This window comes from Medicago sativa, chromosome 3, assembly GCF_051527215.1.
Source record: "Medicago sativa cultivar Bolivia chromosome 3, Bolivia_mono, whole genome shotgun sequence".
Lineage (NCBI taxonomy): Eukaryota > Viridiplantae > Streptophyta > Magnoliopsida > Fabales > Fabaceae > Medicago > Medicago sativa.
Window position 1 is genome coordinate 22,407,318 of NC_140751.1, and position 12,520 is coordinate 22,419,837.

General features: G+C 32.8%; 1 pseudogene across 1 annotated transcript; it reads left to right on the forward strand.

Annotated features, from left to right (window-relative positions):
• The first annotated feature begins 1,011 nt into the window (after nucleotides 1-1,011).
• LOC146936413 (putative disease resistance RPP13-like protein 1 pseudogene) lies at nucleotides 1,012-4,974 on the forward strand (annotated as a pseudogene). The gene has a single exon (XR_015030591.1). The product of XR_015030591.1 is annotated as a putative disease resistance RPP13-like protein 1 pseudogene (transcript).
• Nucleotides 4,975-12,520: the final 7,546 nt, after the last annotated feature.

The following is a 12,520-nucleotide window of genomic DNA, read 5'->3' on the forward strand; positions in this document are numbered from 1 at the left end:
TTGATTTTTAATTAGACAGTGTTTGCTTTATTCCATTTTCTTTTAGTGGGTCACTTCCTTGCATGTAGATGCCGTCCTCCCTTAGAACTAAACAAAAGTAGAACAAGGGACCCATAATAAAATTCAACGGGTCTTAGAATGATACTCTCTAATCTTATATATGAGAAAGTTAGATCAACGAAAATTAATATACATCAATGTTTGCTATCTAACATTCTCTTGTATATAGGATCGGAGTGAGTAATATGATAATGGAACACGAACAACAAGGCTTGTGTCAAAAGATTCAAGTATTGTTAAAGTCGAAGTTTATACTCTCTATGGTGGTTATCTCTTATTCGATATGTGACTCTTTAACACACTCATCTTATCCAACATTATTGGGTTTGGTGTGTGGATATAAATGGTAGGTGGTCTGATAATGATAACATGATAGTAATGATCAAATGAATTTTGAATAGGTTCTGATACCATCTTAAAAAATCTTGAACAAACTTAATACCATCTTAAAAATTATGGTTGAGTCTTACACAACTCTACAAAACCGACTTATGAGGTGAAAATTACCTTTACTTATAAACACATTGTCGGACCATTTATTATCCAACGTGAGACTCTTTCATATAAATTTTTTCTTATAATAGAAATCGGAGAGAGTTTTTTATTCGTGATGTTAATTGCATATGCACCAGATGTAAAGTCCAGGAAAGTGGGCTTGACTAAAAATTATATTACATCATAATAATATCTACTATATTTGATGTAGTCTTCTTATATTCAAATATTACAGTATTTTCTTCTTACTAGACTAGATTGAACCATAAACATTTAACTCATTTAATTTCATAGTTTAATCAAATGAGCTATCCATCTCTTTTTTATAATTTTGGCATATAAAAAAATAAATTTGATATAATCGCATAAAATTTTGTAATTTAGTACCTATATATAAACACAACACTATATTTTGATTTAGTCATTTTTCTTCAACTTTTATCTGTCACATTTATTTACAAATTTATCACTCTTTGCTCAATTAGAAACAACTATCCAGTTGTTAAAGATGGCAGTAGCTTTGGTTGGAGGAGCGTTTCTCTCTGCTTCTGTACAAACCTTAATGGACAAACTAGCTTCAAAAGAGTTTCAAGATTATATCAACAATAAAAAGCTGAATGTAACACTCTTGAGACAATTAGAAACAACACTGCTGGCCCTTCAGGCTGTGTTGGATGATGCAGAGGTTAAACAAATCAACAATCTTGCTGTCAAACAATGGCTTGATGAGTTGAAAGATGCAATCTTGGATGCCGAGGATTTGCTTGACCAAATCAGTTATGACTCCTTGCGATGCGAGATGGAGAATACAAAAGCTGAAAATATAACTAATCAGGTGCGAAACTTTCTTTCGTCTCCTTTTAAAAGTTTCTATGGAGAGATCAATTCCCAAATGAAGATCATGTGTGAAAGGCTCCAGCTTTTTGCTCAGCAGAGAGACATCCTCGGTTTGCAAACTGTGAGTGGGAGAGTTTCTCGTAGAACGCCTTCAAGTTCATTAGTAAATGAATCTTTTATGGTTGGTAGGACTGGTGATAAACAAAAACTAATGAATATGTTGTTATCACAAAGAGACACATGCAATAATATAGGTGTTGTCGCAATTTTGGGCATGGGAGGTGTTGGAAAAACAACCCTTGCTCAACTTGCTTATAATGATAAAGAAGTTCAAGAACATTTTGATTTGAAGGCATGGGCTTGTGTGTCCGAGGATTTTGATATTCTGAGAGTAACCAAAACTCTTCTTGAATCTATCACTTCAAGATCTTGGGAAAGCAATGATCTTGATTTCCTTCGAGTTGAATTAAAGAAAAACTTGAGGGAGAAGAGATTTTTGTTTGTGTTTGATGATATGTGGAATCAGAGTTATAATGATTGGGACGAGCTAATAAGTCCTTTCATTAATGGAAAAACTGGAAGCCGAGTGATCATAACAACTCGCCAACAAAAAGTTGCAGATGTTGTACACACGTTTCCTATCCACAAATTAGACCCTCTCTCTGACGAAGAATGTTGGTCTTTACTCTCAAAGCATGCTTTCGAAATTGTCAACTTTCATGAAAACAAACATACGGACCTAGAAGTAATTGGTAGGAAGATCGCGAGAAAATGTGGAGGGTTGCCAATAGCTGCTAAAACACTCGGAGGACTTCTACGTTCAAAGGTAGGTAGAAAAGAGTGGACTGCAATCTTGAACAGTGATATATGGAACCTACCAAATGATAATATACTTCCTGCTTTGTTTTTGAGTTATCAAGATCTTCCCTCGCATTTGAAAAGATGTTTTGCCTATTGTTCAATTTTTCCAAAGGATTGTATTATTGATAGGAAGCAGTTGGTTTTGTTGTGGATGGCAGAAGGTTTCCTCGAACATTCTCAAGGTGAAAATGCAGCAGAGGAACTAGGTGATGACTACTTTGATGAATTGTTATCCAGATCCTTAATTAAGCAATATGGAAGACATCAATTTGTCATGCATGACCTTGTCAATGATTTAGCTACATTAGTATCAGGAAAAAGTTGTTGCAAACTTGAATGTGATAAAATCTCTAAAAATGTACGCCATTTTTCATATAACCAAGAAGAGTATGACATTTTCAAGAAGTTTGAGATCCTCTATGATTTCAAATGCTTGCGAAGCTTTCTACCTACTGGCACATGGACGGGAAAAATGTACTTGTCTAAAATGGTGGTTTATGATTTGCTACCATCACTTAGAAAGTTGCGTGTGCTATCATTATCAAACTATACAAACATCACCATGCTACCAGATTCATTTGGTAGTTTGGTGCAGTTGCGTTATCTAGATGTCTCACACACCGGAATCAAAAGCTTGCCAGAAATAACATGTAACCTTCACAATTTGCAAACCATGCTTTTATCTAATTGCCGGAATCTCACTGAATTGCCGGTGCATATTGGAAAGTTGATTAGTTTACGACACCTTGACATATGTGGGACAAACATAAAGGAGATGCCAATGGAAATTGTTGGGCTGGAAAGTCTTCGAACTCTTACCTTTTTTATAGTGGGAAAGCAACACACAGGGTTAGGTATCAACGAGCTTCGAAAATTTCCACACTTGCATGGAAAACTTACCATCAAAAACCTGCACAATGTCATTGATGCCATGAGGGCATATGATGCCAATCTAAAGAGCAAGGAACAAATCGAGGAGTTGGAGCTACAATGGGGTGAACAAACTGAAAATTCACAAGTACAAAAAGATGTGCTGGATGCATTGAAACCATCAGTAAGCTTGAAGAAACTGAGCATTCGCTTGTATGGTGGGACAAGCTTCCCGAGTTGGTTGGGAGATTCTTTCTTTTCTAATATGGTGTCCCTGCACATCAATAATTGCAAATATTGCATAATGCTTCCACCATTAGGGCAGCTACCTTCTCTCAAGTACCTATTGATTAGCGGCATGACAATGTTGGAGACAATTGGTTCGGAATTTTATTTTGTCCAGAGAGGAGGAAATACTAATTCTTCATTCCAATCATTTCCATCTCTCGAATGCCTAGAATTTTGGTACATGCCGAGTTGGAAGGAATGGCTTCCATTTGAAGGTGGCAAATTTCCTTTTCCTCAACTCAAAACTTTACGGCTAAACCAATGTCGTGAATTGAAGGGACATTTGCCTAGCCACCTTTCTTCCATACAAGAAATTGAAATAAATGGTTGTCATAATCTCTTGCCTACACCAACGAATCTTCATTGGCTCTCCTCAATCAAACAAATAACTATTATGGGTTCTCCTAGGGATACTGAACAAACTCAGTGGTCGTTACTTCAAAATGATTCTCGGTGTTTGCTGCATGACGTAAGAATATGGTGCTTCCATACACTACTGTATCTGCCTAAAATGATAATAAACAACAATTGTCTTCAACACTTGACACTCAATGATATTCCTTCTCTTGCTGCATTTCCAACTGCTGGTCTTCCCCTTTCATTACAGTCACTTGTTATTCATCGGTGTCCGAATTTAACATTCTTCCCTTCTGAAACATGGAGCAGTTACACATCACTTGTGAAATTGGAGTTATGGAATAGTTGTCAAGGACTTACCGCCTTCCCATTGGATGGTTTCCCTGCACTCCAAAGTGTTCACATTTACGGCTGCCGGAATCTAGAGTCCATTTTTTTATATGACCGTTCTCTCCCTCGTTCCTCAAACATCCAATCACTTTCAATCAGTCGTTGTAAGGCACTGCCTCAACAGATGGACACCCTCACTTCTCTTGAACATTTATCTCTTTATGATCTTTCAGAAAAACATAAGTTACCATTTTGTGAAGGAGCCTGCCTACCTCCAAAACTACGATCAATTTATATTGTATCAGTAGGAATAGCAACGCCTGTAACTGAATGGGGTCTCCAACACATGAATTCTCTTTCAAAATTGAGTATTGGAGGTGACGATGATATTGTTAACACCTTGTTGAGTGAGCGGTTGCTGCCTATTTCCCTTGTGTCTCTCACAATCACTCATCTTTCGAAAATGAAATCATTTGAAGGAATTGGACTTCGACACCTTTCTTCTCTTGAAACACTTCGATTTCGATATTTTTCAAGACTTGAGTATTTGACAGAAGCCACATTGCCTTCTGCTCTTAAATCATTAAAATTTGAAAATTGTCCAAGACTCGAGTCACTGCCAGAAGACAGGCTCCCTTCATCTCTTAAGCTATTGAGCATTAAAGAATGTCCTCTGCTAGAAGATAGGTATGGAAATGAGAAAGGAGAACATTGGTCCAACATTGCTCACATACCTGTCATAAAAATAAATGGCCACGTAACTATTTAACTAGTTAGGAAGAATTTATTCATATATATTGTAGCCTTCGCCCTGTATGAATTTGGTGTTCCTTCGAAAGGATTTTCTATACAATACTTTTTAAGTATTACAGATAACATTTTTCTTTACTCTTTGTTATGTTTGTTAAAAAGCTAAGTATAGATTGTATGGAAAGTCATCGAATCTTACACACATTTGTTGAATATAGTTCAAATATCTCCTTTCTTGAAACATGTATGCATAGACAGCAGTGGAAGTCAAGACTGGTCCACTACTGTTGGGGATTACATAATCTGTTTCATTTTTCAAAATCATATAATTAATCCTGATTGAGAGAATTTCAGATTATTCTCTACTCTGATATTGACTGTAGTGCTTCTCTTTCTCTGAAGAGTATGTTCTCTTATATTCCTTACACCAATCTTCGAAATTTTCATAAGTAGCCTATCATTAAGAATCACAATAATTAGATTAGATACAGAACACACACAAGATTTTAAAATAACGGTCTACGGTCAAAATATACAAGACTATGTCATGATGTATTGGTTTTTATGAAGCTAAAACAATAACGAGATCTCAACCTAGGTCGCATTGGTGGTATTTGACTGCAATTCTCGGCAATATAAAAACATCGCAATGTAATTGCAATATTTAAAACAATTATACTGGCAGAATTTTGAAAACAATATCATGAGAGAAATCGAAGATATATTTTTGTGGTGATGGATAATGAACTTTATATTGGAGATAAAACCGTTCTTGAAACCGAGAGACTATTAGTTCTTGAAGCTCTGAGGCTCGCATTTTGGTTGCGTCGATTTTTCCTTTTAATGCTTCCATTGATTTGCAAACTTTAAGAAATTTAACACCTGGTGGGAAGGTTGATCAGAGATACTGAAACCAACTGTTGGAATATTCCCTTTATTTTTTATATTGACTAAATATTTTTTAGTAGACCAAAAAACATTAGTTTTTCGTCTTATTCAATGTACTCTAACAAACACTTGTACATATGAAAGTGAAAGGAAAAGCAGTAACCACATGGCCACACCTCTTTCGTTGTAACAAACTCTGCAGGATTGTACCACCATTTTTATTTTTATTTTCATTTCACCTACTATACAAAATTTGGAATTTTCCTCAATCAACAATGGAGCTTAACCTAGATGAGTTGTAGTATAAATAAGTGAGAAGCACACATTTGAGAACATTAAGAAAAACAAAAATGATGGAACAAAGGAGTTCAATGAGAGTTTTGGAGAGATCATTCGACATGTGAATAATTCTCTCTGTCTCTAACCATCACATTTTTGTGTTTCTGTAAACCTCTCTCCCTTACACACACTTATCTCGTTTCAGCATACCATTTATTGATAAAAGTTCAAGGTAATATAACTATATGACTTTACATTTATTTCCTGTATATTAAATATGAAATAAAAGAATTTGCACATTTTTTATTTATAAAAGAAATTTGTGCACCTTTTATTTTACTGAAGAAATTTGTGCACCTTGAAAACACGAGTACTTGTCAAATGTATTAGCAACAAAGGAGACATTTGAGGGTCGGGTTAATTTTAACTCTTTGTCCCTTGGTTTTAACAAACCCTCTTTTTTATCATTTTATTGGTGATACATCGTATCTATTCTTTCTTATCTCAATTAATTCACATGAACAGTTGACGATAATGGTAGAAGATCATCTTCAGGGATAAAATATGTTGAGTGGTGAAGAGTTGAATATGCACTAGAAGAACAATACGCAACTAACTATTATCTGAGACTTAAATATTTACAACTAAAAGAACTAATTTTTATGACCAATGTTTGAAAATCTTAACCATTAGACAGGGAATTTACTTCTCTTATTTTTAAATGTATAAGTTTATGATTTTAGCTGGTAGCTTATTTATTAAATTAGTTCTTGTGTAGAATCAACATTCTGATACTTAATTATTTCTATCCTTAAGGGGTTCTTGTCGCAAACTATTGTAATATATATTATCAATATGAAAAATTGGAGTTTGTTGAAAAGAAATGACATATATGGTAGAAAAGTCAAGCAAACTCCAGGACTATACTCAATTATGGGAAGAATAATATGAAATTTCGTGACGTACATGTTAAAGAACGTGTATGTGCATTTAATTTCTTAAAAGTTGAAATATAGTTTTTCAATGTAAAATTGCTCTTTTTAGGTTGCATAACATGTACCCTAAGAGTACTAAGTTAGCATGACCCTATTACATACTATTACATCTTCGGATATTATTGCACCACTATCATCATATTACTTCAAAACTAATGATACAAACTATAATTACACCACTTACTACTAAAAAAAGGCATTTTTACACGAATTTTTTCAATAATTAACATGGAATGCATTCATCAAGGTATGGTAGGTTTCTAAAAAAACTATCACTTTGTTAATTTATGTAGATCTTGTATGAAACTCACTAATGTCTATACTAGGACTGACGATGAACCAAGCCAGCTCGAACATAGTTTGGAATTCGACTCGACAATTAACTTGTTGAGTTGGTTCATGAACCAAATGAGTTGAACTTGAACTGAAAAATAAATTTGTTAACTAAATGGACTGAATTTAAGCTTTATATAGTTCGACTTGTTTAGTTCATAAGTTAAATAGATAATGTGTTACACAATGTTAAGTCAATTAAACAAGGAGTAAGGGGAATAAGGTTTCCTCTAATATTTATATTTATGTACTTGTTTCTAGAAAAATCAACTGTAATTTAATTGACAATTAACCATAATTATAATAAAAGATTAAAGAAAAAAGAAGTGAAGGCTAGTAATAGTTTGACAGTGTTAACGAGGCATATATAGCATAGTCTCCCAAGTTTATGCATTCAGAGCAACATATGTATTAAAAATTGTCCCACATCGTTGAGTTTAACAACATATATTAGAGAGGAGGAATTCTGTAAAAGAGAAGTGCATCGGTGTGTAAAATATTGGTTGTACTGTGTGCTATATTTAGTGTAAAGCGCTACCAACATTTTCATCGTTTCGAACTCAAGTCGAGTTTCGAACCGAACCATTTTTTATCAAGTCGAGTTCGGATGAGTTTGATTCGACTCGGACCCTTTTTAGCTCTAGTTTATTCCATGGCTAAGGTTGAGATTGAAATTGTCATTATTATTACAAGAGTAAAGACATAAACTAAAGTGTCTGTCTTTCCTCGTTTATTTGCAACAATAGATGAAATGAGTAAAAAAATTAAGTGAAGAGTCAAATTGAAAAGAAAAAAAAAAGTCATAGTAAACTTAACTTAGTTGGTAGAGATAATAAATAATTTATACAGGGTTGGGGTTTAAATATGTGACACCTCACTTCTCCACATTTAAAACGTGTGAATTTCAGCTACTAGACTACTTGAAAAAAAAATATTGAAAGAAAAAAAAAACAAGATTTTTTTTATATAAGGTAAAAAGTAATATCTAGAAAAGTCAATCCAACCCAAAAAGAGTTATAGTAAAAAAGTATGCAGGGAAGACCATTTCGAAGGAACATCAAATTTAGTACATGCGCAGGCTACAAAATATATGAATAAATTTTGTATAGGTTCCTTCCACAATTCGGAAGTAGTCATGTCTCCCTTGCACTTCTAAGGAGAGTTCATTAAAATCAATATATGATTACAAATGCTCAAGCACAAAAGCAAGAGACTTCAAACTACTCAAGCACAAAAGCAAGAGGTTTCCTATGCTCAAGCGCACACGCAAGAGACTTCATATGCTCAAACACAAGCAAGAGACTTCTAAACAAACACAATTACACATGAAAATGTTTGAGATTGAACACTTGATATACAATCAATGGTGTTCACAAAACAAATAAGATATAGACTCTTAAGACTCTAGAATTTCTAAGATATGAAAGTTGTTAAGAAATTCTAAGTGAACTTTGATGTGAAATTTCAGCAGAGTTTTGTCACTTGTAAAATTGTCGTGAGTCTCTCTTTCAATCTTCAAGTCTTCACTCCTTTATATAGAGGTGTGAAAGAGACGTTGCTGATTCCAGCACATCAAAAGAGTTGTTGTTGAAGCTTGATAATCACCAATGATCTGTTGCTTGATTTGGTTATTTTCCTAGGAGGGAACAATTTCAAATTCATTCCTTGAATAGAGAATAATCAGCGAAGATGCAACTGTTATCTTGTACTATTGCAGACATGAAGAGTGGAGTGGTGGAGTAGTGGTTGTACAATTGTACTATTGTCCTTTTCCTGCACTCTTCAGTGGATAAGCATCTAATGCCTTCTAATTCCTCTGAAATAGTCGTTGCTCCAGGTTTCTATTCCTTCTGCAATGGTGTATCTTCAGAATAACAAACTTTAACTAACTGCAGCTTCCGGTCTTCAGACTCTGATGAACTTTAGCTTCTGATGATCATACACTCCTATGACGGCAGCTTCTGGCAGTCAGCTTCTGATAGTCTTCAGACTCTCTTAGTATTTAGACTCTGTCTTGCAACATAAGTTTCTTTTGTAAATTTTATTGCTCTCTTTTGTTCTTTCATAACCAATGCTTGACTTTAAGACTTATAAATTTTTATCTATGGTCCTGCACACTTGAACAAATATTAGCATATCCAATTGACATTTTAATACTTTGTTATCATCAAAGCATAAGGTGGTAATGTTAAACACATTTTGTTCCAACAACTATGGGACGTTTTAGAAGGTGGAAATTAGGGATGCCCTCCGTTTAGTTCTATTATTAGTAGTTGAATAAGCATGTAGTCCCTACGAGCTCTGATATTGTAACATTAGGGCCGATGATGATGATTTAATTTTTAATTAGCAGCTTGAGTTGAATCTTAGAAACTTTGTTATTTTCCTATTTATGAATATTGAACAACAAGTATGAATTTATTAATGTGATAAATGATTAATCTTCTTCTTCTCCCACAAATTTATTTTAAAAGAAAACATTTTATCATTATTCTATGACATAATGTCGAGTTTTGTAACATCCTTACTATTAAATATATTCTTATTATTTAATAATTATCGTTGGGAAATAGGGTGCTACAACATACATATTTATAAAATGATATAAATAATTTTGATAAAAAAATAAAAATAAAAAACATGAGGTTAAAAACTAAGTCTAAGATGCTTTTTATTCTATTTACTTCCATTAAACAAAATAAATAAAAACGTCAAAAAAAACAAAAGCAAATGTTTCTAAAAATATATGGTTTCGAAAAAATTAAAGGCAACGGAGATAAAAAATTAAAGGCAACGGAGATAAGAAAGAGAAGACGAGCAAGTGCATGGAAGGTTTTTATTTCTGGTTACATATATATGCAAGTGCATGGAAGGTTTTTATTTCTGGTTACATATATATTAAATTAAAATGTCATTTTTTTTGGTGGTGGCCGAGGTTCGAACCCCGGACCTTGCATATTTTATAATAGGGTGCTACAACATACATATTTATAAAATGATATAAATAATTTTGATAAAAAAATAAAAATAAAAAACATGAGGTTAAAAACTAAGTCTAAGATGCTTTTTATTCTATTTACTTCCATTAAACAAAATAAATAAAAACGTCAAAAAAAACAAAAGCAAATGTTTCTAAAAATATATGGTTTCGAAAAAATTAAAGGCAACGGAGATAAAAAATTAAAGGCAACGGAGATAAGAAAGAGAAGACGAGCAAGTGCATGGAAGGTTTTTATTTCTGGTTACATATATATGCAAGTGCATGGAAGGTTTTTATTTCTGGTTACATATATATTAAATTAAAATGTCATTTTTTTTGGTGGTGGCCGAGGTTCGAACCCCGGACCTTGCATATTTTATTTTATGCGTTGTGCATACCAACTGAGCTAAGCTCACGAGGACAAGGTACTAGTCTTTGTCTCTTTTTATTTTGGATTAAATAGTTAAATTGTTCCTGTAAATTCGTTTGTTTTTTGTTTTCCTTTCTATATTTTTTTATTGCAAAAAAAACTCTGTAAATCTAAACATTTTGCTTTTGATTTTCATTTGTTAATTATCAACATATTTGTTGTTGTCGATTTATGCAGTGCGCGGATTCATAGATTCACTTTTATTTCCTATGAACCCTTATCTCCTACCCACATTTCTGGACCAAAAGTAAAATATTTAGAAATTACTAGGTTTGTTTTGCAACAAAAGAAGATACAGAGATGAAAACCAAAAACATGTAAACTTATATGGACGATTTAACCATTTAAGTTTTTTTTTTATACAACAAATCATTGTCTCTTTATTTGCTATTCTAATAATCCTCATTCATTTTCAAGCTCATATATTACATAACCATGACTGTTCCGAGTCTTTTGATATTACATTAAAAAAAATTAAATCTAATATCTTTCGTGTGCAATTGTAGAGATTAAAATTCATATTGAATATGGAAGCAAACCGTAATGAGTGACAAACCTCTCTCCAAAGAGACTAACCCTTCACCACAACCATGCATAGTGAAGGATAAAACACAATTCTCATCATGATAAGCATCCACAATGGTGAGGTCTTCTCCATTTAAGACCTGGTACCTAATAGATACCCCATTGTGGAATTTTTTTTTAAGGTCTTAAACGATCAAAGGTCTAAGTTAAGACCCCATTCTTCTTTTTTGTTTTTTTGGTTACAAGACCTCATTCTTAGGGACACACATCACTTTTTATTAAAATAATAATTTCATGGCTTTCTAATCAATTTAATATTATAAAATTGATATAATGTTTTAAACAAATAATATTGGTGGGACCCAATTAGACCTTTTGTTAGAATGTCTCTATTGAAGTGGTTGAGGACCTATTAAGTATTATTATTAAAAAATTATTAAAAAGTGATGTGTCCATGTGTGACTCATTTAAGATCTAAAAAAATTGGAAAAAGAACAAAAGCACAAAAATTGGAAAGCGTGTGGAACACAACATAAATTGAAAATACAATATTTAGTTTTGATAGTCTTTGCTTGGTGACCAATGGTCATTTTCAGTCAATATAATTGTTTAATATTACTGTTGGGATCTAATGGCTGGAGAATGTCTATTCACATAAAATATTGTTTAACTGGTCATAATTTTTTTATTTTGTTATACACATTTCGATACATACCTCAGTGGACTTTTATAAAAAAAATTAAGAAATATGTTCGATACTTATAAATTTTTTTATTTTGTTTAATACATAAAATCGTTTAATTTTTTTCCCTTAAAAAATACCGTTTATAATTTAAATCATTTTGAAAAATAAATGATTCTTGTCGTACTTAGCATTCCTTGTACGGGGTAAGTAAACAAGGTTAGTTATTATAATTCTATTTTAATTTCTTCAAAAAGAAATAAACATAACAAAATTCATAATCATAAAATATTTTTCTAAATTTATATACATGGTGCTATAATTAATTATGGTACGCTTAGATTGAAAACCTACAATTTCTATCTTCAAGTTAGAACCAATAAGAGAAAAAAAAATTACTCGACTGTAATCAAACATCTAAAAATCAATTTCACAACTAAGTACACCCAATATCCGGTCAATGATGTAATCATTTTTAGATTTAATAAAGTATTGTTTTTCATTGGTGTTGACTTGAGACCTTGGAGCATGCTCCTCCTCAAAGTCTCAAGTTTGGTTCT